This window comes from Leopardus geoffroyi, chromosome B3 (assembly GCF_018350155.1).
Source record: "Leopardus geoffroyi isolate Oge1 chromosome B3, O.geoffroyi_Oge1_pat1.0, whole genome shotgun sequence".
In the NCBI taxonomy this organism is placed as follows: domain Eukaryota; kingdom Metazoa; phylum Chordata; class Mammalia; order Carnivora; family Felidae; genus Leopardus; species Leopardus geoffroyi.
In genome coordinates this window covers 101,350,703-101,378,077 of record NC_059337.1, presented here as the reverse complement: position 1 = coordinate 101,378,077, position 27,375 = coordinate 101,350,703, and positions in this window count along the sequence as shown.

The following is a 27,375-nucleotide window of genomic DNA, read 5'->3' as shown; positions in this document are numbered from 1 at the left end:
TTTTGCTATTGCTATCATCTTTTTCACCAGAGGCTCACATTTGTTATGCATAGTTACTAATGAAATGATGACACAAATGGAGAGGCAGTGCCGGCTGTCACTCCCAAAGGGCCAATGTGCAAATTTAAATATGTCTCAGTTCTTAAACATCATGCATAGAAATCTGTACAGTATGTGCCATACAAAATTCCTGACAATGGCAGGATCACAGCTAAAGAGACTTGAAAGCAAAATGTAACTTACCATCTACTCTTTTCCCCTGACATGGGGATGGGGATGGGATGGGGGCAGGTCAATAATGAAACTAAGTATGCGGTATTTTCTGAACCAAAGCCTGGAGCCTGTGGGCTCTGAAGAGTTGATGCAATCAGAAAGACGAGAATATTTGATGTTAGAACTCTCCTGGAGTGTTTGGGGTATGTGGTTTCCATGGATAGCTGAGGGTAGAAGCAGAGAGATGCAAATGTACACCCGAGGACTCCTGTGTGAAGAGAGAGAACTTTTTTTTTTTTTTTTTTTTATAACTGACAACGTTTCTCTTGATCTCCTCTGTCTCACCCTATTCCACTCAGGACAGACAACTCACCCTATTCCACTCAGGTTGCTATAGTCTGATCTAAAGGTCTGCTGTCGAACTTGAGTGTTATTATCTCCAGCTACTGTCTAATTGTCACATCTGGTTTGTATGTCAGCCGTCCAGGGCTTCTACCCTTCCCTTTCTCCTTGGAGGCAATCTAGTTTCCTGGCTGACTTTCACACTGTCCTCGCATTGAGAAGCAGCATCTAGTCCTGAGCGGTCCCTGGTTTGGGTTTCTCGTCTCACCCAGTCTTTGAGCATCAATTTCTCTCTTTGCCATGCCTGCTGTGGTGTGGCTTCTACCTGGTCTTTGGGAGTGTGAGGCTGGAATCCACAGACTTCTCCATTACTTACTTTTGGCTTGTTGTAGAGCTCTTGCATTCTATCCTGATCCAGACCCTTTCTGAGTTACTCATTTGCTTGTCTTCTGCATCCCTGCCTTTCTTCTGGGCCTGAGAATTCTCAGTTACTGTCTCTGTACTGCTATATAGCATATGGGGTTCTGGCAACTACCCAGACCTGCCTCCAGAGCACCTCCCCGAGACCTCACTATTTTATTGCTCTAATCCCGTGGGTTGGATTTTTCTGAGTGACTTGCAGGCTTACAAAGAAAACCTAGCACGTTTCCTGATACTTATTTTCAGATTCCTTCCAAACCTATCTGGGAATTATCTTCCTACCCCTTGTCCAGGGTGTTGATCTATGAAAGGAAGGAGAGAATTAGCAATACTTTAAGGATAATAGTTTGGAGAAGGATTATCCAGAACAAAGGATAATGAAGGTTTTATTCATTCACTTATTTATTTACCCATTCATTTATAAATTTTGACTGTGCTAAACACTGTGCTGATTATGTAAGTATAAGCAAGACATGGTCCATGCTTTTAAGGAATTTCTAGTCTAGTTGAAAGCAGGCATGTTAACAGGTATTTTCAGGGCACACTGGAGACATCCAAAACGTAAATAGATACCTTCTATACAGACTGGCAGGGCTGTATGGGGATTCAGAAAAGTTTTCTTAGAAAAGTTCATGTTTCCCTTAAGTCTTGAAAGATGGTTGGGCTATCATCAACAGGGGGACAGAGCTTTTTTGGCACTGGGAACAATAGGAGTAAAAATATAGGGACATGAAACAGAATTAGAGAGCTACAAGTATGGTATAATTTATTATAGCTGGAGCAAAGATGGTGAAGTGGGGGGAAAAGGAAGAAGTCAAGAAGGGAAAGACGGCCAGGAGAGAGATCATGAAATTAAAGAGTTTTGGGGTTTTATCATAAGAACTGGAAAACCATTGAGTCTTTGAATCAAGGGAGAGATATGTCCTTTTACCTTGTAGAAAGATTATTCTTGCCACAGGGTAGAAGGTGGACTTGAGTAGGTCAAGATTGGAAGTAGGAAGGCCAGACAGGAAATGATGAGAATGTGAATAAGGGAGCAATAGTGAGAACAAAAGGAGAGAATGGCTATGAGAAATACTTAGTAGGTAGAACTGAGAAGACTTGATTACTTGCTGATAGGAGAGGAAGAATTTGACAATGATTAGATGTTTGGGGGGGGGGGGGTAGTGGTAGAATATGCTAAGATAAAGAGTATAATACAGGGGACAGACTTTATCAGGCAGGTTTAGTTCAGTTTGGAGCACACTAAGTTTAGGGAGCTTTGGAGAAATCCAGATGGAGAGATATTTAATAGGTAATCCAATAAGGAACTAAGTGTCAAAGTCTGGGCTAATTGTATACATTCGGAAGTCGTAAGTATAGAGATAGCTGTATCAGTCTTTGCATGCTTGAATATGTCTTTATTTTGCACTAATAATTTGGGCATAGGATTTTAAATGGAAATTAAGTACTGATCTGTATTCTAGTAAATAGGCTTGTTGATGAGCTGTCCAATTTCCATTTTAGTCTTATTTCCTTTTGTTTTTTCCCCAACTCTGAGAGAACACTAGAAGGGGAAGAGAAAGAACAAAGATGAAAGCTAAGTAATACCAGCACTTTAATAGTTAAGAAAAAGATATGGACTCTTATAAAACAATCTGAGGACAAGGACTCGAAGAACCAGGAAAGCATCAAGTATTTAAAGGGAAAGGTTGAGAGGTTTTCAAGAAGGGAATAATCAACAATGTAAAAATTCCAAAAAGATCAAGTAAGAATGGGCCAGTTAGATTTGACAGTCAGTGGGTCATAGGTGACATTCACTAGAACAGTTTTACTCAAGTATTGGGTTGGGACTTCTGCTTCAAAATGGCAGACTGAGCACACACATCTATCTCCCTTGTCACCCAACTGAGATGACTGGAAAAATTGTTATGGAGCCTAATTCCATAACAGTACTGAGAATAAGAAGGAGAGGTCATCAGTGTACCAAAAATTTTGACAAATTTCTGGAAAACAAAAAGTAAACAAGCTTTTTACTTTATGACTAAGCAGAACCAAGTGAGCCAAAAAACAAAAGATGCACAGAAAGCCAAAGAAGCTGCTCTTCCTATGGAACCTGGAAAGTTCTGAGACTGGAGTCAGAAGGTTAATTACAACTCAAATCCAGAAAGAGACTGATAAGTTACTGTTAATGTACATGAGCAAAAATGTAAAACTGTGTGAGGGAATGGCTTTTGAGGTGTTGGACCAAGGAGTGTAGAACACAATTTTCAAGTAGGCCAAATTTATAGATATGAAAATTCTGATCAGAGATGCAATGTGCTAGTTAGAGCAACTTGGTGTGGTACAACTGTTTGCATGGGTGGAGGACTGAAATCCAGACTCAGCTATGGCCCTTGAGAAAAGAGGCTAGAATGCCCCCAAGTTCCTCACAGTAATGTAAAGAAAGGAACCAAGGAGGTAGGGAGGGGACTTACTATAGACTATTTATCACCCTACCTTTAAACATATCCTCCAGGGCGCCTGGGCAGCTCAGTTGGTTAAGTGTTGACTTCTGATTTCTGCTCAGGTCACGATCTCATGGTTCATGGGATTGAGCTCCACATCAGTCTCCTTGGTGACGGGGTGGAGCCTGTTTGGGATTCTCTCTCTCCCTCCCTCTCTCTGCCTCTCCCACCTCAAAATAAAAAAATAAACTTAAAGCAAATATATATTCCAAGAGGGCTTAGGAGATCATTCTTTCACGAAGACACTGAGAAGTACGCTGACTCCTGAGTTAAAGACAAGGGACTTCTTTATCCATGGTACCGCAAACATGAGCATGTGTGCAGCAGTTCCCCTTGTCCCCATGTCCCTCAGCAGTGATTGAAGTGGGCCCAAATGGATATGTGAGCAGGAAGTGGGTTGCATTACAAGAGAAAAATGCTGACGGGAGGGAACCCGGATCTTTAATAATGAGCAGTAAGCATGCCTGCCCTTTGGTGAAAGGGAGACACTATTTCCATCTTCCAAAGCTATAAACAAACATGTCCTTTGCTCCCAGGGGAGACACTGTCACTATCTTCTAAAGCCATTTGCCACATGAACAGAACAGATAATATGGAACAAAAGGCTGTCAGTGTCTTGCTCTCAAGACATGCAGAAGTACAAGAGACCCACAGAGAATTATCACTCAATATCCACATGGAGTCTCTACAATGTCTTAGCTTCTAGTAAAATTTTCCATTAATATGCCACTCTATTGGCCACTCTGATTAATCTGAATGACAGAGTCTGGGACCAAATCTGTTCAGTTCGTCTCATACAACATTTAATTGAAGCTGCTCTCAATAGGACTGGAATCAGCAGGATGGGGCCAACCCACGATATTGATCTCAAAGATCCTGGACCTAGCAGCCAAACAAATCCCATCAACCATCAGGGTCTACCTTACTCCTTAAGTTTCTGCATTTACCTTTCCACTGGGCTTGAGGAATTGATCCTGATACAACAGGATGTATTAGCAATTACATCGACTTTGTCTTGGCAAAGCTTTGGCAAATTTCCTATATGGGAAATCTAGGGCAATTCTATTATGGACAACAACCCTGGCCATTAAATTAGGCTTCCTGGAATACTTTCTACAGCTATGGTAGTGTCATTAATCACTTTAGCTAGTCAGGGACATGTTTTTTTCACCTTTTCTAATTGGGCAACTCCTGTTATACAGATACCTGCCCACACAACATGTACATAAATAATGGGTCAGTTATCCTCTGGGAAGCTCCCCTTGATTAACCAAGGGTAGCTTCATTTTGGAGAGCTATTTACAGCTATCTGAGGACTACATTATTTACTGATGGCGTTTCCTTAAACATTTGGTGATCTCTTAAGATACCCCTAAGAAAGGTACCAGTCATTTTGTTTTGGAGCGAGAAGCAAGGCAATGCCTAACTTCTTCACAAGAAGTATATTCCCAAAGACATATATGGTGCTTTCAGAAAGTATTGTGCACGATGTGGGGGCCCTTACAAGTGAGACCTCCATCATCTTTAGGTACAAGCTGATCTTCTTTGTGAAGAAGGTTCTTGGGGTGATTCTGAAAGATTTCATTAATGTCCGTCCCTCTCCTGTAATCAGCCAGGTCAAAAGTGTTTTTTTTCCAGGTGTCAGGATTGTTGTTCTCCCTTCACTGCCACAAAATTGCTGTGTCTCTTTTTAGTAGCCACAATTACATTGTTTCTCCATTCATTACCTATAGGCTCTCCAACTAGAAGGATGAGATTCACAATGGACAAGAACATTTCTATAGAACACACAGAGACCAACACAGAGCACCTCAGAGGTATTCAACAAGCAGTATTCTCAATCAAGTGGTTGTTACGATATAGGATCAAGTTAGTCCAGTAAGGGAACACAGGTGGCTGACTCAGAAATAAGCTTAAATTCACCAGGCTACCTTTTAATTGGGCTTTCACCTAGAGGGTATATCAATTAGCCTGGCTTGGAGTCGTCACTGGGAAGCAGAAAGAGTCATTGTGCCTAGCAATTGTCAGCGTGAAATAACCAGTCTTCCAAAGAGGTTGATACAACTTCCTACATCCTTTGTCTTGGGAAGTGGCTGAGAGATGACCCCTTCTCATCTCTGCATTCAGTGATTAAATTGTCTTACTAAGGTATGTGGACAAGGAGAAAGTAAGGAAGCCAGAAACAGAAATCATTTTTAAGTAGAGTGTTTAAAGAGACTGTTCTAACTTTTTCAATACCAGATGCCCATAGATGGTAGAAAACATGGAAAGATCCATCATGTACCTTGATCACAAACCCACTGATGAGTGGTTTCTTTTATTAAAGGTATACTATTGTTGTCAGGCTGCAAGTGATCTGGAAAGCTGAAAGTGTGACACAGATTAGTTTCAAGAGTCACAATGGCATGTTGGGAATTGGCTAATCAGGCTGGATAGCAATACTATATCCTGAAAACTTTTCAATATGGATAAGGTACTCCCAGTAGTTCCAAGAGTAGGTCAAACATCCAGTATGGTCAGTCTGCCAGGAGTAGGCATGGGACAACTGTGTAAATGTGTGGCCAGAGGCATAATTCCAGCAATATACTCCTTTAGTTTTTCCTAGTCTAGAATGATAGATGAGTTGTTATATTCAGTATAATGATGGATTGCCAATGGTGGCACTATGGACAGTACAGTTTTCATCAACAGTCTTCCCAGAGAATAGTCCCTTATCATGAGCATCTACATAAATGAAATAGATGGTTTGATCAGAAGCTGTGATCAGCTCCCCTCTGATCCCCCAGAGTCACTCCCCCCAGCTCCCCTCCCCCAGCTTTCAGTCCCAAAGAAGGGAGTCTCTGATATGCCAGTGTGTTGTTTTCCAAATGCAGACCAAATTGCTAGGTCACTGGCAACAATTCAGAGTCAATAAAAATATAACAAGCATCATCAAGGAGAATATTGGCCAAAGCTATGAAAATGGCCTGGATATTTCCCCATTGAGCATAGTGACCACATCTATTTTCAGTTCCACAAGTTGGAACAGAGTTTCAATAGCTCCTGCAGCCCAGTGAACACAATCAAGTTTTAATTTTTTTAATGTTTATTTATTTTTGAGAGACAGAGATAGCATGAGCGGGGGAGGGGCAGAGAGAGAGGGAGACATAGAACATGAAGCAGGCTCCAGGCTCTGAGCTGTCAGCACAGAGCCCGACGCAGGGCTCAAACTCACGAGCCGTGAGATCATGACCTGAGCCGAAGTAGGATGCTTAACCAACTGAGCCACCCAGGCGCCCCCAATCAAGTTTTAACTTAGCCAAACCATGAGTGAATTAGGCCAAGGTGTTTAGGGATATCTCTCTGGATCTAGGATGAAATAGATGTAGCAGTAGCTAAATCTGGGTGCCCCTGTCCTATAAGGACAGAGACTTAGGTAGGATGGAGTCTTGGGTATCTGTATCCAACAGAAGCATAAAAGTTTGGTCCTCCTCTCTCCAAATTTTCCCAGTATATGCAAGTAGGTATGTATAGCCTTGAATGTCTTTTGGGGTCAGGGGAGCCCTCCTATCCCTAATCACCTATTTCCTTAAAGCAGCTGAAGTTAGGGTAGAGGAAGATGGAAGGATCAGAGGACATGGAGGTTATTAAAAGTGGCTCTGTACCAGTAAGCAAGGATTTATATGCATGTGTTTAAAGTAGACTCTTGCAGGATTTTATTCACACATAGAGGTGGCCCTGAAAGACACTATGGAAGAAAAATTATCCCAAAAGATATTTAGGATTGTTAGTTATTTGGCTTGTTCTCTTTGCTTTGTAAGAAAGGTAGCTACAGTTGGACTGAAGCTTATTCATTGGCCCTGGCCAGATGATCAGACATTAGAAGGAATTAATTTAGAAATTAATGATAAGACAGTTGAGGGAGATATGTAGATGAATTGTTTAGAATGATCCCAGAGTCTGTGAATATTTGTGTTTTATATGAATAATCAGCAAAATCCCCACCATAAGGGAAGCTTCTATTTATTTATTTTTTTAAGTAAGGGAAGCTTTTAGTAAACACAGCCAATGGATTTATCTTAGGCATTTTTTATCAGTCACCGTAAGACTTGTTCAGTGGGGTCATATATTAAATGACCACGGTAATGGGAATGGAGGTGATGCTTAGACTTAACAGGATAGACTTCTCACATGTAACATGCTTGCTGAATGCCTAACTTGCCAGCAGCAACAAAAATCAACTTTGGGCCTCCTATAGAATTCCATAATATGGGATGGTCCAAATATCCACTGGGGCAAGTTTACATCATATATATTCCCTTTGGGGGAGATGACAATTGTCCTCACTTAATTGTACACTAATTTTTATCTGCTTTCTCTGGTCACCTTCATAAAGGACCACTATTCCAAGATTCACTGAATGCTCTATCCTCAGTGATTTTAACCTGTGTAACACTGCTTCTGACCAAGAAACTCATTTTATGGTGAAGATTTTAAGGCAGAATATCTTCATAGCAGCATTATTAACATTTTAGACACGATAACTCTTTGTTCCAGAAGGCTGTCCTGAGCACTGTAGGATATTTAGTATCATCCTTGTCCTCTACCAACTAGACACCAGTAATACTACCCCCGGCCGACCCCCACCCCCACACACAAATCATGACAATCAAAAATGTCTCCAGACATTGCCAAATGTCCCCTAAAGGGCAAATCACCCCCACTCGAGAACCAATGATTTATGGCAATGTACTGCAAATCTTACATAAAGAAGAGTTGGCTTTATAGGACAGTTGGGTGGCCTACTTTAGAGTCAGCTACAGCATCATCTGGGAAACAATAACACAACCTTGGTAGGCTGGAATGGTATTTTTTTAAGATGTGGTTTATTCTCTGAATCAGTATCCTATAAAAATGATGATTCTCCCACAGCCTGAATACATTGGTCTGGGAACCATGGTACAAAAGATGGGTGTCATCTCTCATTATTATATCTAATGATTCACTGAAAATTTTTTGCTCTACCATTCCTACAACAATGACTCTTTTATGTTAGAGATCTTGGTACCAAAGGAGTTATTCCACAAGGATACAAAACAACTGTTACAATGGATTGAAAATTGAGATCACCATCTCATGTTCATTTTGTTAAAGGGGGAAACATTCTCAAGAAAAGGTGGAGTTTGAATCTTACCTGAGGTCACTGAGCCTGATCAGTGAGGACTGTTGTCACACAATGGTGGCAAGAGGGTATGGAAGGAAAATATCCATGATATCTCTTAGCAATGCCATGCCGAGGGAAATTAATGGGAGAATTCCACATCTGGTAATGAAGCCTATCTTGATGAAAATTAATTATCCCTCCCCCACCACCCAGCAATTGGGAATCTGCCATAGCAGCAGTGGCTAGGTGGCTCAGTCAGTTAGGCCGCCAACTTTGGCTCAGGTCATGATCTTGCGGTCCGTGAGTTTGAGCCCCACGTTGAGCTATGGACTGACAGCTCTGAGCCTGGAGCCTGCTTCGAGTTCTGTGTCTCCTTCTCTCTCTGCACCTCCCCCATTCTGTCTGTCTGTCTGTCTGTCTCTCTCTCAAAAATAAATAAACATTAAAAAAACTAAAAAAAAAAAAAAAAAAAAGAAGAAATCTGCCATAGCAATACTTAAAGTCAACTTGGCCAAGAAGCATGACTCATTTATATAAAACAGTCACTTGACAAGGAAGATACAACACTTCTAAATTTGTTTGTTCCTAAAGGCATAGCTTCAAAATATATAAAGCAAAATTTCAAAAGACTAAATGGAGAAGTAGACACATCTACAATCTGAGTGGGATACTTTCATCTCTCTCTCTCTCAGCAACTGAGAAAGTTGAGAATAAAAATTAATAAAGACATAAAAGATCTAAACAAACTTGACATGACATATATAGAACACTATACCCAACAAATGAAGGATACACATTCTTTTCAAGCACACATGGGACATGGGACATTTACCAACATCGGCCATTATGGACCATAAGACAAGTCTTCACATTATTTTGAAAATCGAAACCAACAGAATATATTCTCTGATCATCTTGGAACTAAGTTAGAAATCAGCAACAACAGGATAGTTAGAAATACACAAATGTTTGGAAATGAAGCAATACACTTACAAATAATCTACAGATGAAAGAATTCTTAGTGGAAATTAATTAGAAAATATTTTGAACTAAATGGTAATGCAAATACAGCACACCAAAACTTGTGGTACAGTAATGACACATGTGATCTTTGGGATCCCTGTATGGGCTCATCCTATAGATCCTACAAACATTAAAAAGGTAAAACAATTCTATTATAAACCACTGCATGGTAATCAATTAGAAAATCCAGAATCAATGCACAATTCCCCAGGGGAAAAAGAGTTACTAAAGTAAACTCAAGAAGATGAAAAAAAATATGAACAGTTCTATAAGTATTCAAAAAATTGAATATGTAATTTAAAACTCTTCAGCAGTAAAACTCAAGACCCAGATGTCATCTCTAGTGAGTTCTTCTAGCATTTAGGGGAGAAATAGCATCAGTCTCCAAAGATTAGAAAACTTAATGGAAGATTACAACAAGTCTAACTAAGCAAGATCATCAAAGTCTCAGACTTTCAGGTATGAAGGTATGATTTAATCCACCAAAGAAAAAAACTGCCTGAAAGCAAAAAGAACATGGAATGAATAATAGAATAATGAAATTATAAACATTATAGCTCTTTAACCAGCTGCAGATATGTGGATTATAACACCTACCTGTGGTTTTTTCCTTGTTATATAATATATATGTTAAAATTTACATACACATGCAAAAAAATAATTTTTATCTTTCTCCCTTTCCCCCCTATTAGTGCCCATCATGCTTATAAATTGCCCTCTCCCAAAGGCTCATGTAGCCCCTGGAGATGAGTCCAATATAATGATTTGTGCTAATATGGTCATCATCGGTATAATGAAGGACGTTGGAAAAATAAGAACTGCAGGTGGTATATGTAGTAATGAAAGAATGAAGCACAGAGTGAGCTCTCTTGGGTCACTGAGGATCATACCCAGAGGCAACGTGTCTGAGTAATTCCTTCTGAACAAAGCATAGCTCAGTGCTATTCCTGGATCTAAGCCTACTAAATATGTTGGGGTTTGATAGTGATCAAGATTACACATCAACAGATAGTTGAATGAACAAATGGATTAACATCATATGTTAAGTATGAGCCCAAGAATGTGTTTGAAAACAGCTGCTATGAGAAGTACTGGAACAGAGTCATGATAACAGACTAGCACATTCTGGCCCCCAGGACAGAGAGTCGACCATTTGATTTGATGAACTTAATAAAGCATTGTGTTTTCTGATACTGCTGCTCCAACAAGTTCAAATCCCCCAAGAACAGTCAGAGAAGCTAAAGAATGAGGTTCTAATCGAGCCCTCACTAAATCAAAAGGGAAGTCCAAGCCCAGGAAAGTCAGGCCAATTATCGACTCAGAGACATGGGCGGTTCCCCCCATGCTGCATAGAGTCCCATTATTTTTTTGGCTCAGTTCAAAAAACAGTACTTCTGGTCACCTGTCATAAGCAGGAGATTCTTATCTTAACACAAGATGATTTTCATGTACTTGGAAAATTCCCATCTTGTTACAAAATGTTTTGAAGTAACAATAGATAACACATTTTCTTTCTTCCTAAGAAGCTAAAGTACTTTGACATATATCTTATCTAATCTTAAGCAACTCCTTGGATTTATGGAAAGGAGGGGGTTAAATATATTTTGCATATGGAATGCCCAAAGCTTGGGCACAAATGGTCAAGAATAGAATGCAGTGCCTCTAGCTTCCAGCCCAATGGCTTGTCTTAGACTTAGCCTTTCTTTGGTGACTTTCTGCACCCAGTTCTATCCATAAGAAGTTCACCTCAGAACCTAGAGTTCCATTCAATCAACAAAGACTTGTTGATATTTGCTATGCAATTTACTAAGCGTCAGGAGGGTATGGCGGATGTTGTGGCTGATAGCAACATCCATTCCATTCCTCCTCTAACGAATGTTATCAAAGCAGTTTGTGGAATTGCTGGTAGCTTGAAAGGCAGATCTGAAAGGTCTAAAGGGTTATCCTATCCCTCATGACAGTGACTGGTTTAGGAGTGGGCATGTGACCAGAGAGATTTTCTGGAGGCTTCCGAGTAAGTGCTTTCTCACTCTTAAGAAAGAGCAACAGGAAAGCAGACACTCCCCTGCTGATTGCTACTGGCAGTCATCCCACAGCCCCGAGAGAAACTGCTTTAGGATTAAACTGACACTGTAGACAGCAATGTGGAAGATGAAAAGACGCTAAGTCCTTGATGATATCATTGAACTTCTGGATCTACTAAAGCTGAAGCCCACCCCTACTTCTGATTTTCCTCACATATGTAAGCTGAAGAATAACCTTATTGTAAAAGCTAGTTTGAGTTGGTTTCCCTATTGCTTAGAGCTGAACACATTCTAATGCAAAAGGATTCGGGAGGAACCATGCTCACCTGCAAAAAAAAAAAAAAAAAAAAAAAAGAATCTTGTTTCCGGTCTTCCTTCCACTGGACCTGGTGTTCACAGGCCCAACATCCCGGGACACACCTTCATTTCTAACCCCATCTTCTCCTCAGCCACCTTTTTCTAGCAAATTGCAGTACTTATGGTCCAAGCCACTAAATATCCAGGTTTATGAAAGTACCCATCCTTATTTATAAAAATACTCTATGTGAGGTTGACCCGGTCATGTCCAGGGTCAGGGTCATGCTGGGATAGGTTAGCCCCAGCTATATTCCTCTTACTGCACTTCAAGACTTCCTCCCAGTATTTTGTCCTCAGGGGGAAGGGGGATGAAGGCATTGTGTTCCCTGTTGTCGTTTTTCTGTCCCACATAGTGATTTTTACTCTCCTTGGTCTTTCCAGTCTTCAGTGTGCACAGAACTACTTCCTAAGCTTTCCTGTGCACATGCACAGGTGTCCCTGACTTGATGTTCTCCCAAGACCAACCTAAGAGAGGCTGCAGGTGTCCAGAGCTGAGCTCCCAAAGGAAAACTTCTTACCTTATAACCAGGGATCCAGTGTAACTGAAACTGCTTGCTGCGCAGAGGTACAAGTGCTACGCTGAGCCCCATAGGTCAGGGTCTGAGAACTGGGGGGCCAGAGCAGAAGGACAGGGAAGAGCAGACTCTTGGTAATTTTAGGAAACCTATTCAGGGACCAGCTAGAGGGGTAGAATCCTGGATAGCTTCACCATGGGGGTGAAGGAGAATTGACTTTGAAGTCAGAATGACTGGATTCACTTGTTATCTCCCAAATGTACTAGCTTTGTTGTCTTTGACAAGATCCTCAACTTCTCCAAGCTCCTATAGAATGGGGCCGACGATTGCTGCCTCTTTTTGATTGTTTCGAAGGCAACGGAAACAAAGTGCATAGTGCACACCTTCTTTTATGACATCTTTCAGGATCCTTTACCCTTTTTTCCTTTGCGTGAAATCTGGAAGCAGGTGAGTGCTGTGCACAGTGGAGGAAGTTGGGGCTTGGCGCCAGGATACATCTGATTTGAGGTCATGTGCCCCAAGGGAAAAAGCATAGGTGAGGAATCTAACAATTCAGTGCAAGACCCAGCTCTACCACTGGGTGAGTGAGCACCCCACTCATCTTTTCTATGGTTAGCCTCCTTTTCTGTGCAGAACAATGTTGAACTAAATAGTCTCTTAAGGTCCCTTCTGGGTCTCAGGGTTTTAGGAGGAGGAATTGACTACTATGGGCACGGCAGCCAAGGCCTGCAGGAGGATATGCTTATATCCTCCCACAGCTCCTCTGCTGGCCCCTGTGAGTACTCCCCGCAGGTTCCCAGCCCTCCTCCTCTGGCCACACATCACCCTGCATTCTTTCCCGCCCTCCTATTTTACACTCCTTCGGGAGACAAATGGTAGTGACCACCCCTTTTAAAGTAATCAAGCACTGTGTTTGATCACATGCTTACACAATTCTTTCAGGGCTGTTTACCTAATTATTTCTTCTCATTCATTCTATCAGTTCCAAATTAGGGATTGCTTGTGGTTTTTTGCTCTGGGATCCTATGCCAGAATTTAAGCAGTCTAGGGACAGCCCTTTCAACTCGCTCCCTGTAACATTCTCCCAATGTCTGATCTTCACCATCTTCATGGAAATTGCTTTTCTGTTTGGACTCGTCTGAATGCAGACGCCTTTCTCAATTTCACCTTATGCAGTTCAAATGGTTTCTTGATAACCTTGTCATGGTCTCCATAATCTCTCTTTTCAAGAAGATATCTTTCTCACTGTTTGCCCAGTTTGAGGTCCCATGTTTTGCTTTTGTAACAGACTCCAAAACCAGGCTCTCTCTTTCCAACAGAATTGCATGCTTGGAAGTTGAGTGAGCATGTGGAACTCAGGCCATGTGTGCTGAGAAGTCCCAAGTGACCTGTGCTGAAAATGCAGATTTCTGACCTCAGGCAGGGTGCCAAAAAGAAGTTTTAATGTCCAAGTGTTTTATGCTTCAAAGATAGGCCCTTGTGGTTGTTGGTTTAAACCTGCATACTACACAGGAAGCAATCTGATATCCCACTGACTGGAACCCATAAGGTAATTCAGAATTGCTTAGATTGAGGCCAACAACTTTGCTGAAGATTTGATACTCTCTAGAGATTACTGCCCAAAATAGGTGAGTAGAGTAACGAGAGTAACAAGTTGCTCAGCTAGTGCCACACATTACAGGCCACATTTAAGAACTTAAGTGTTAAGATACCTAAAGAATTTAAGCTTTAGGATAACCAAGAATTAAGTATTCAGATTAGCTTTATACTCAGTATTTTCTGGCATTCCATAGCTTTTCAAAACCCTCGTTTTAAAAAGTTGGAGACAGTCCTTTTATCGTTTTGTTAACTGCAAAGCAAATAGATTTCTCCACTAGGAGGGGTGCTCTCCCGTTCTGGTCAAATAAAGGTATAATATTGCCTTTATGATCCCCTGTCTAGGAGATATTTCAGTCCACACGGTTGCTGAACCGAGTTAAGATACTCTTTTAAAATACCACTTCGTTCAATAAATACATAGTGAAAATCTGTATATGCAAAGTACTAAAGATGACACTAAGATGAATAGACATTATTCATCTTCTCTGGGGCTTATAGCTTAAAAGACACATGTATAGGCAAATATCTATATTATCTATATCTTTCTCTCTCTCTCTATCTACATACGTGCAGTGAAAAGTGGCCAAGGGGGAAATTAAAGACCCCAAGAGAATCTCACAAAGTCTTACGGAGGAAGTGGGTGTTTGAGCCGAACCCTGACAGATGGCAAGGACTGCCACAAGTAGAGGTGATGGGAGAGGAGGACACCTGAGGAGGACACCTGAGCCCCAGTTCAGGGAGAAGAGGCATGGAGATACAGGTAGATACAGGTGACAGACAGAACGGGTGCACAGTGTACATTGGACACAGCTTTAGGAGAGCCTGAGAGGCCAGCTGAATGTGAATGCCTCTCTGAGAGGTTGACAGTTTTTCTCACTCTAGCTGGGTACTCTGGGATTGCTCAAAGGAATCACTCACCAGCGTTGTGTACATAATCCCAGAAAATACTGTATCAAATTGCCCATGAGAGAAGCAGCTCCTTGGAAAATCAATACCTATTGCAAACCGGCATCTGCAATTCTGAGAACCTGCCCTTAGACATTTAAGTTGGGTTCAGATTGGGAGCCCTTCTTTGTTTTCTTTGTCTCTGGCTGATTTTGTTAGCTTTGCCTCTTCCAGGCAGGAGTCACGCAGGCTGGTTTCAGCAGCAGATTCCAGTTGCTCTGAAGGTTAACCACCTATATCGTTGACACACCCTCCTGAGTGCCTCCAGGGGAATTCTGTGCAGGCCACATACCTCTACATCTTAAATCATGCCATCCCAAATGTGTCCTCCACATTTGATGAAAACCTTTCCATGTGTTTTTTATGTGATACAGTCAGACAAACAAGAGAAACTTAATTTTATCTATCTAGGTGAATAGAAACCGCAGCCAGATTGGTGGCATACTTTAAAAGGCACAGCGCAGCGGCAGGTTGATGGATAACAGAATGGGTCAGGGCTGTTAGGAGGATTTTACAATGCTCCAGGCAAGAGGTAACAAGACCTGAATTAAAGCATTGAGACTTAAAAGAAGGGGCAGATACTGGTGGGTGTTTTGGAGATAGGATCAAAAGGGTTTGGCAACTGATTGAAGGTGCAGGGAGAGGGAGGCAGAAATGCTGAAGCGGCTTCCAAAGGTGTGAGGCTGAGTTAATAGGAGGATGATAATACCATTACACCAGGAAGGGAAACCCAGGAAGAGTGGTAATTCTGGCGCTAAAGGGGGGTAACTTATGTTGAAAATAACAAGAATATGCTTGGCCTCTATTCATTGAGTTAGTTATAATTAGGGTGACTATGTCATTTTACCATCTAAACTGGGACACCGTTGAGAGAGAAAGGGGAGGGATTCTTTCATAATTTCACCAGGACAACAGGTCTAAACCAAGATTGTTCCAAGTGCATCCAGATGTTTGGACTCCCTATTTATAATACCTTTCAGTGCTCACCTAGTTGGGGATGAGTGTGAAGGAAGCTGGCTCACAGTTCATTGAACTTAGGATCTCAGAATTAGGGGGCAGCCTAGAAATCCATATCACATAGCCTCCTGGCACTCCCAGAAGTCCTCCAGCCTCCAGTCCTCAAGTCCAGCCTCTGCGGGAATGGTTTCCAGGGACAGAGGACTCACTATGACATTCAGAAGCCCGTTCTGTTTTTGGACAGTTCTAAGTTGTCTTCTTTATTATCCTTAGCTGAAAGGAGCTTTCCTGAAAACTCCACACGTTGGTTCTAATACAGTTCTAATAATGACATCAACCATATTAAAATAGCTAACATTTACCGAGCACCCACAAGAACCAGTCTTACATGTATTACTTCTCAAGCTCTCTAATACCTCTACAGCAGACACTGAGAGAGAATGTTACCTGCTAAAGACACACAGCTAATAAGTAGTAGAGTTCTGTCTCCCTGACCCCAAAGACCACATTCTTTCCACAATAACACATATCTGCATAATGTAGACTAAATACAATCTCTCTTCCATACATCATCTCTTATGATATTTGAAAATAATGATTCCTTCTCCTGCTGACCCTGATTCATATTCCATCCTTCCCACATTTGCTCTGCCAATAGAGTCCAGCTTTTTCTTCTTAAAATTTCTGGATCCCTCACTTTTAACAAGTTTCAATTTAAGAAGGTACCTCTAAAAATGTGATGTTCAGGATCAAACCCAACACTTTAGGTGTGTCTCACCCAGTGCCGACTACAGCAAGCCTCCTCCTTGCTCTGTTTTGAGCACAAAGCCTTCAGTACAAGCCTGCAGCTTCTGAAGGTTGTTCTTTCTATTCATTACCATCTGCCTTTCGTTGATCATTAGTGCATCACATGCATGTCAGGTTGTTAGGTATTTACAATGGTTCTGCATAGAGAGTGTGGCAGCTTGATGCAATCCATCGCTAACACTAAAATGCAGGTTTCGTTGATGGTGGGACTGCAGTTTTTGTTTGTCAGAACCTCCTTCTGGTAACAGTGTCCATATTTCTTTGCCCTTTCATCCTTTATGCTAAAGGTGAGTCAGATTCCACCACTGGGTTCTAGCAGTAGAACTCACAATCTAGGCTTATCCAATCACATTCCAACACCTTGCCTTCGTGTATGGTATAGTGATGGGCACAGTAAACTGTATCAGTTAGCTACTGCTCTGATAATGCTGTGTAACAAATTATCACAAAACTCAGTAGCTTATAACCATAGGCATTTGTGTTTCCTGCTCACTTTCTGCAAGTGGCTGAGATTTGGCAAATAAAAGCTAGGCTGGATGGCATTGGCTCCCAGTGGATGATTGTATGATACAAGAAGCTTGAGCATACTTACACAGTTGGGCTTGCTCCCTTGCTGCACCTCTTCCTTTTTTCCATGAGAAGAACATGGCTCGAATGTAAGATTTGTTTGTGCAAGGAGAGTGAGAGACAGAGGGAGAAACCCTGGACATAATCACTCACCTGGAGCCAAATCATCCAGCCAAATATCAGCTGCCTGAAGAAATGTGAACAAGAAACAAACGTATAAGCCACTGGGTTTTTCAATAATTTGTACGTGGTATTATTAGAGCAATAGCTAACAGATACAGTCTACTAGTCCAGGGTTTCTTCAGGTATCTCTCATCCTCCTTGCACAAGCAAATGCTATATACAAGGCATGTTCTTCTCTTACTGCAGTAAGAGGGTAAGCCCAACTGTGCGAGTATATCCGAGCCTCTTCATTTGTTAGTGTCACATTCACCAAACAAATCATGACCAAGGCCATGGTCACGGGAAGAGGAGGAGTATACTTTGCCTATTTTGAGGCCTTGGCAAAGGCAGGCAAAACTGCTACAAGACAATGAAGAATTATGACCAAAAAATAACTCAGTTGACCACAATAATACAGTCAAGGCCAATAAACTTCAATTCTTGGACTTTCATTTGAGCTCTTCAAGAGGTGAACCTTATTTCCAGTGGACTGGGTGCTATGATGAAATGTGTTTTCAGTTTGGGAGCATCCCTCAGAGCCATAATTGAGCCACCTTGAGAAAGAAGAGCCCATAGGTGGAGCCCCTTGACAGGAGTTGAGCCCTCAACCAAGCTGCACCTGAAGTTAGAGCCACCTGTTGAACATTATTTAGTTATGTGAGCCCAATAAATTCTGTTTTGCTTCAACCAATTGAGTTGGGATTTCTGTCACTCACAAATAAAGGAGCCCTAAGAACTGTAGTGAATGAGTAAAATTGTCTTCACAAGTGAGCTATAGCACATGATAATTAAGCCTGTAACTATTCTAGCTCAAATTTTTATAGCACAGCCTTCCAGCCCATTCATCAGTGATGCAGTCATCCCTAGGTGGAGTGATATATACTGTACCCAAAACTAAAAGGGCATTTCTTCTTGTTTCCTTCAAAATCTTTTGAAACCTTCCTGGTCATTAGTAGACTAAACTGATTTTTAATGATAGTTTACCCTCCTCGAAAGCCCTTTTCATCTTACTTCACTTCAAATATTTCTTCATGTAAAAATATGGAGGATGGAACTGAATTTAAAATGCCAGGATAGGGCTGCCTGGGTGGTGCAGGCAGTTAGGCATCTGACTCTTAATTTCTGCTCAGGTCATGTTCTCACAGTTTGTGGGATCGAGCCCCACCTCAGGCTCTACACTGGCTGTGCTCTCTCTCTCAAAATAAACTCAAATAAATAAATACCAGGATAAAAGCTCAAAAGAAGGTAGAGTTAGTATTTTTTCAGGCAAAGAGAGAGAGAGAGAGAGAGAGAGAGAGAGAGAGAGAGAGAGAGAAATGTTTTATAATTGCATTGTATCCCTGACTCAGGCAACTGAGCTTTTTACTCTACTTAAGGTAGAAATAACATGATGTGGTAGGAAGGGTTCTTAGTTTCCAAAGCCAGCAGCTTTGTCCAGGCTCATCACATTAGTGTCTGTGAGATTCAGCTTCTCCATCTGTTATAGAGGGAAGAGTTTCTGTCTCATGTGAGTTACATGGTTGTTGTAACAATCGTTTGAGATAATGGGTAAGAATGGGATATTTTTATTACATTCATTATAATAAATGATTTCCTAAATGTAACTAGTTTAGCGAGAAACCACTTAGTTTAGCTACTAGAAGGTAGGTCATTGTACCTTATGCCACATAGCTAGATGATTCCTATGACAGTACCAACAATGGAAATGCATTCTTAGGAGCAAGAAAGCCTTTCCCAGAAGCTCTCAGTCAAGCCTCGTTTCATGATTTATTGGCTAGAGGTTGCTCATATGTCCACAATTTGTAAACCAAACATGGGTTAGGGAATGGAACAGCTCAGATTGGCTCACAGCAGACCCTCTCTGCGCCCAGCACCTTGTGCAAGAGAGGGCATACATAAACAAGATCAAAGTTTATTTCACAAGAAGAGGGGTGTGGCACAGAGGTTGGAAGGCAACAGTGTTTGAGACTATACTTCCCAAACTCCATTATAGCATGCCTGTTTACAGGTCTAAACCACTTACTCTCTACCCTCTGGATCCAGAGGGGCACATCCCCAGCTGCATATCTCTAGCATCCCTTATAATTTCTGAGACCCGATGGTTTTGTTATCAGATTTTAAAACCATTTCAGCTCTAAGGCTCTGTGAACATGTTTCAGCTGTAGGCTGACAATAGTTTCTGTGCTTTTCTTGGTGCTGGGCAGAGACCTGGCAAGGAGAAAGAAACATCCCATAGTATGTATAAAATTCTTGTTGGCCTTCTGTGATTCTTTGATATTTAGAATGATTTCATTTCCCAGCCCCCTTTACATTATTATCTAAAACCTTTAGAACTAATTAGAAGTGGGAGGATCAAAGATGATATATTTTAAATTTGCTTCCCGCCTCACCCACTTAAAGTAAAGAATCCTGCATAGCCCATTAAGCTGGAGGTACTTGCTGACAGGAAGGAAACCATCTGGTGAACAACTTCTGTTAATTATGTTGGAACATACTAACGAGAATAAAGAACAGCCTTTAATGACCTTCCCCTTGGTGGCAGAATCCACTGCCGAGTAGACAGTCGTGGCTGGGAGCCAAAAGTTAATGGTTAGTATTGGCACCACTCAGGCTCACTAGTACTTAATAATCTCCCCTCGGTGGAGAAAGTATTTCAGGCATTCACAGCATAAATCCTCCTAGCACCTGCATGTAACTGAGCTCCAAAATAGTCATTTAGGGCATTATTTGGAATCCCTTAGTAAATGTGAATCTGGGTGTTACTTTCTCTGTATCTTTCTTTGCGTTTGGACCCATTGTATGAGGCCCACAAGATGTGCATTTTGTTTCAACTAATAACAATATTTAAATGTACTTGGCAGAGCACTGATACAATTATTTCATATCCCAGAGGGATAAAGATACACAAAAATAATTATCCTCATTATGGCCTAGATGAGTTAATCATTTATAGTAATATTATTTCTAATTCCACTTTACCCTTGGAAATCTAGGCAGCCCTTTGTCATCCATGCAAAAAAAGGCAGAGTTAAAGCTTTGGCATTTGTATCACGAATGAGCTATAGGTGTTGAAATATCAGTATGTTTTGCTTCATTCATTGTTTCGGTACTCTGAGAATTTTTTAAGTGGCTTACATAGCGTGATAAGATTAAGCGAGATTTAAAAGAATATTATTTGAAGTTTAAAATTTCAATGTTAACAATTTTTTAAAGAACATTTAAAGAAGAAAACAGGGATAAGAAAATAAAGTCAGACCGGCATGAGACTAGTACACAAATATGCACGTCATGAAATTTGACACATTACTAGAAATGAACAAACATAGCTCTGAGCTTCCTAGCATCCAACCAGAAGAGGGAAACAGACACTTCAGTGGGTACTTGCAGGGCTCAGAAAAGACTTTTAAAAACCTCAGGTATGAGAGTTTTCCAGTATTAAAAATACTTCTAGCTGACAATATCATCTAGCGCATTCACAAGACATATGCATAAAAAGAAAAAAAAAAGAGAAACAATCCTAGAAATTGCTGCTTCAAATCAGGTGGGAAATGTTATTCTGATAGAAACCTTAAATAAAAGTTCTGTAACCAGGAACTGTCAACATTTAACTCCTAAATTATAACAAATCTATAAAGAATATGGATCTGCAATATATTAAAGTTTAATAACCCCAGTTATTAGCCAAGAAACTGCTTTCTATATAATTTCTTGATGTCTGTTTAAGACTTTTCATATGTAACCAAGAATATAATTTTTATAAAGCCAGGTATGTCCAAGAGTTTGCACAGAAGTAACAAAATAAAACTTGTTTGTGCCTAAATCATCCCATCTGTGCCTCTTGGACAATACTCAAGCCTCTTTGTAACCACATGCATCAAGCAATTGGCTAAATATCCTTGTAGACAGGATGTCTCCTATTTGCATTTGAAGGACTCTTCTGTTTAAAATATAAATGCAATTAATTTGCAGTATTTATTTAATCTTTGTATACTACTGTCACAAAACTGAAAATAAGTGTTAGGTCATTATCAACATACCTCAAACTATTTTTGCATGCAATGAATTGAAATGCTAAAACCAAACCACAAAAACCAAACAACCCACCCTCAACGTTCTTTGAAGCTTTGGCCCTTCCCCACCTCCTACTATCCTCTGCACAACCCACCACTATCTTTGAAGTTGGCTCATCTGGTAACAGACTTACTGGAAGCCATAGTGCACACCTACCACTCAAAGAGTTACTTGTCCATGTGACGGATTTAATCAGTCCCTTGGTCTCTCCGACACGCAGCTGTTGGTGAATTCTTTTTTGCTAGTGTAATATTGCAAGGGTCTGAGGTTAAGATTAAAGCTGCCATTAAATTTTCATCTTGTTCTTCAGGAAGATCATTTTCTGGAAGTAGCACGTGTATACATTTGTAAGTGGCAGTGCCACAGAGATATTTTATCTGCTACATCAGATCTCTGGTGTTCAGAAGGAATGGTTCGATTTAATAGAAAAGTCGGTAAATAACCCAAGTTGTTGGATCTGGGCAAAAACAGGTCACCTAGAATTATTGGTAAAAAAATAAAAATACGACCCCCTTTGGCAGTTTTATGCTACAGATGCTGCGTTTAAGATGACAGCATTGAAATACAGAAAGACATGTGGGATTTCTAGAAAGTCTGCCCATGTCCAGACTGTCTGGCCTCTGCAAGTCAAAATGTCACTTCTAAAACACATCATTTACCGGTCCTTCAGCAAAACAAACAACCTTTAGAAAAGTCCCCCACAGCACCAACGAGGTAGATAGTAATAGAGTAGGAATGCCGTTATGATCAGGAGAGAATAGAGTTTCAGGTATTGCCAACTTTTCATAAAGGAAACAAAAAAGGAAAGGGAACTAAAATTGAGTATCAGACAGAAAAAGGCTTTGAAACAACAAAATGAACTTTTGACAACCAACCCCAAGTATGTATCCTGGAGGAGACGCTGGGTGTGACTGAGAAGACAGAAGGTACTGGTAAAAAGTAGAATACTTAACCCATTCTGTGAAGGATAATGAGAACTCTGAGGATCGAGGAAACATTCTAAAGGTTAATGCTTTGTTATAGTCACTGTCAGGTCTCCTACAAATTCTATATCTGGACCTATAGCAGGAACCATTTTACAAATTTCTACTGCAGGTAAACAAAGTGTGTCAAATGTTCAAGCTCATTTTCTAAAGCACAGAAAAAAAAAAAAACAGACATTAAACTTCTATTATTCCTTAGGAAAGAATTCTACTGAACTGAAGGTGTTGCTTATGATCCAATATTGGAAATGGTTGGGTCCTGGGGTCAGACAATCTGGGGAGATTCCATGCTTTACCACCTCCTGGCTGTGTTACCCTGACTGAGCCAATTTCCTTGAAGCTTCAGATTCTCATGAGTCAAATGGGGATAGATTCTCATATGTCAACACTCTTTCACAGTGTTGAAAGAATAAATGTGAATTATGTTGAGCCTTTGGCAAAGAGTATGTCACATAATAAGTGCTCAATAAAATACATCTGGGATTAGTAGAGAAAACACACTAGAACTCTACATCCTAATAAGTGGTATGAAATTATTCTTATCCAAGGCAGCAAAGTACTATGTTAGGAGCATTCTACAAGAAGACATAGATCTAAATGTAGGCTAGATTTGGAAGACAAAGATTATACTACATAATAACAAATTCCACACCTTCTTTGAAAAGATTGTGATTCAGTTACAGATTGTTTAGGGAACAACATGCTACAGTCTTAAGGTTCTATAAAGCAATGGAGAAATGAATTCATACCTGTAAATATGAGCCTCTCTCTTTTTGAAAAATGTATTATCATTGTTTGGGGATGAAGTCTAGTAACTTGGGAACAAAAAAGCCAGGTTTCAATTTTGCTCAATCTTTTTTAAAGGATAAGTAAAGGCTTTGTCTTACTTTAACAATTATCGAGTTCCTTGCAGAGGGTGGAAATTTGACTCCATATCTACAAACTTACCTCGTTATAGGCAAATAGCTTAATCTCCTTATTAACCATCTTCCTCATTCATAAAATAGCACACTAATATTTACCTCCCTCACAGGGTGTTGCAAGTTTTTATTAAGGAATGTTTGGGTGATTAAGATCCTTAGATGAAAGGAACTGTCAAATAGAATTATCATTTATTTTTGTGTGATACGTATGGGAAAAGACTTTGAGATGCTATTTCTGTGGCAAAGGCCAATAAAAATATGCAGATCTATGCATCTGATTGCCAACAAATAGCCAGTAAAATGATTCTGTTTGGGAATGATATGAGAGGTTGCATCAGATTCTAATTTTAGAATGTTTCCTTTTTAAGGAAACGTTTCCTTTCCTTCTCTAACCACCTAAGTTAGCTACTGATGAAGGAAGAGAATTAAAATTCCCCTCCACCATCACAGAATTCTACCTTTGGTCTTTACCTGGCGATCGATCACAAGGACTCCTGTGACATTCAGAGTTCATTCTTTTTAAGGTCAAGTTAAGGGGAAGTATCTCCAAGGATAAGAAATTAGAAGTTAACAGTAGGAACAGGAGTAAGGCATTTCTCTGTGTTCACCGTTTTTTTTTTCCCATCTGATTATTTTCCCTTTGAGTAACATCTTTTGCATCAATAATTCTTTCCTCTTCAGGGAAAATGCCTCAAACCTTACCATTGAAAGTGAAATTTTAGTACACAGAGGCACAAGGATTAGAAAATACCCAGTTACACAGTGATGTTTCCCCCTTACCTTTTCAATGGCTAGGGCAGATTTGAAAGACTATTGCAGGGTTTGATGATGCTTGGGAAACAGTGTAGACTCCTGAAAAAAGCAGAGAGCAGGCCAATGTATTTCTAACCAAGTTGTCCACCCCACAGACTTAAAGACACATCTAATCACATGACTGGCCTGCTCAAAACCACCTTCCCATGCCCCCCCCACCCCAGTCTACAGATCAGGGCTATGATTTAAGGGCTCTTTATAAACCAGCAACAATCTTCATTACAGCCTTATTGCCTGCTGCCCTCTTTACCCCAAACCCTCAGCCTGAAGTGCTTTTTCCCAACCTCAAACTTATCCTTCCAGACTAAGCTCAAAAGTTATCTCCCCCATCATCCCAGAAAGCAGGTTACTATCTTCTGTGTTGTCATAGTATTCATATTCAAAAACCTTTGTTCATTAGCACCTGTCACATTCATATATATACAAATATAACGTTTATATAGCATATATGAAATAGTATTGATATATTTATTTTACTATATGTATTACTGGAATTTAAATTATTTAAACTACACTACATTTTTATAATATATTCACATTATTTAAACTTCATATACTTATATACATTATTTCTCTAAATTGTATTTTGTCCACATATTTATATACTTTTGTGTAAATATTTTAATTAATGAAATACATTAGATATTATTTAAGTATATCTATATGTTTATATAAGTATATATTCATGCTTTATTTTTCAGTATTATTTACTTAGCATTTTATTCATATATTTACATTTTTATATTTAGAGTATGCTCAATTAAATATTAAATTTTAAATAAATACATTACAGTAAAACCTTGGATTGTGAGTAACTTGTTCTGTGAGTGTTCCACAAGATGAGCAAAATAAATTTTAACTTGATAAATGAACAATGTCTTGCAATACGAGTAGTACCTGACACAGAACGTGACATGATCACAACTGAGCCAATGGTTCTTGAAATTCGCTTTGATATACAAGTGCTTTGGATTACAAGCATGTTTCCAGAGCCAATTATGCTTGAAAACCAAGGTTTTACTGTATTTGATATCCTGTCTGCCTCAAGCACTAGGTTTGTGTGAACTCCTCTGGAAGAATTCAGAATGAGATTCAGACTCAACCAACACAATAATAGCTACCGTTATAGAGCATTCACTCCATGCAGATAGTGAGGTCAGTGATTTGTGTACATTATCTTGTTTAATCTACACAAGCATCTAATAAGATGGGTGCTACTACTAGCTATATTTATACATGAAGAAATAGAAACACCAACAGATGAGGTAACTGGCCCTCAGTACTAAGTGCTTAGTTAGCTTTCAGACCCAACTTTGATCTTGACTCCAAGACCTGGACCTTGACTGGTAGGTGAAGGGGAAACATCATGCATATGTGAATATGCATCACAGCAGTTAAGAGAAAGGGCTTGGGAGCCAAATGACCCAAGTATAAATTCCTATTCCATTATCCCATAGTGATGTGGTTCTAGAATATTCTTCCTGTCTTTCACAGGCCTGCAGCATGAGAGAGACTGAGATGTAGAGCAAATGCTAAGAGGGAAAGGAAAACCACGTCAGCGGTTAATAACAGTAAACTTAGACTTTGTAAAAAATTGACATCTATACTTCCCCATGGACAAAATTAGAAATAACACTGGCTATAGATTAAACTTGAAATTTCACCCATATTTGGACAGCTTATATCCTCACATTCTTGCTACTCAAGAACAGGCACTATCAGCATCACCGAGAAGCTTAGGAGAAATATAGAATGTCAAGCCCCACCCGAGACTACAGACTCAAACTCTGCACTTGGACAAAGGCTCTTGGGTAATTCTTACATACAATAAAGCTTGAGAAGCACAGGTCTTGATCATTCTTGCTTTCTGCCCAATATCATGGTTCTAAAGACTCTTTCTGAGTTTCCATTGTTATTCCAACAACTTGTTTCTAAGAGACTGATTATAAGAGAAATGTGGAGGTGAGGTGGTAACCCAAGAATCAGATTCTAATATCAGGCTTGTTACAAATAAGCTGTGTGACTGCAGGCAAATTACTGTCTCCATAACTTAAATTTTACTTCGACGACAAGTGTTTTTTGGAGGAAAAAGATAGGAAAGATGGAAATTAGCATAGATTATTATAAGGTTACTTTTCAGATTCAAATATTCATTAAATAAATATTAATAAAAGTAAAACACAGACCTAACACTTGTGAGGATTATGTCTCTGTCTTAATCACTGCTGTATGTTTTAGCATGCAGTAGTTGCTCAAATATATGTACCACGAATGAATGAATGTTCACTCTTACCTCTCAGAAGTCTTTCCCAAAGCTAGTAGCACCTTCTGTCCTCCTATCGTAAGTTTTACACATATTAATTGACACAAGACAATGTAACAAATTTTTCTTCAAAAGCACTTATAAATTATTTATTACTTTGCCAACTAATAATATTTCTGCAAATTTTCTTCTGTACATATATGTCTTTCACATAGCTAAGGTCACAGGGAACATAGATTTGAAGTCTGCATATTTCTTTATTATCTTAGGGCACAGCTACATAGTAGGTTTCCATAGACATTTGTGAATGTAAAGCAGCTTTCATAATTATTTTAGGGCTGTAGAATATTCCTTGAAGTTAATATACCCCAACGTTTAAATCAAGGTCCATAATGTTGAACATCTTGGTGATTTCTCATTTTTTTACTACAAAAAAAAAAATCTAGAGTGAACATCTTTGAAAATGCATATTTGCGGGTCTGGTGAGTGCTATTTCTTTGAAATTCATTAGGGTGGGTTGACTGGAATAAAAGGTATGAGCATCTTTATGGTTCTTGTTACGTACTGCTAAATTTTCTTTCTAGTTCCAAAATTCTAGGATTCGTAGAGAATCTCACATTCTCAAGTGGCTGCAGCAAAGACTAGAAGCCAGCAGCCAGCTACTGGTGCCACCACAGTCCTAGAAAATGGCAAAACAGACATTCCCACATTCTTTTCTTTCATGGATGATTAAAACAAAATGGAAACCTTGTGCTTGAAATT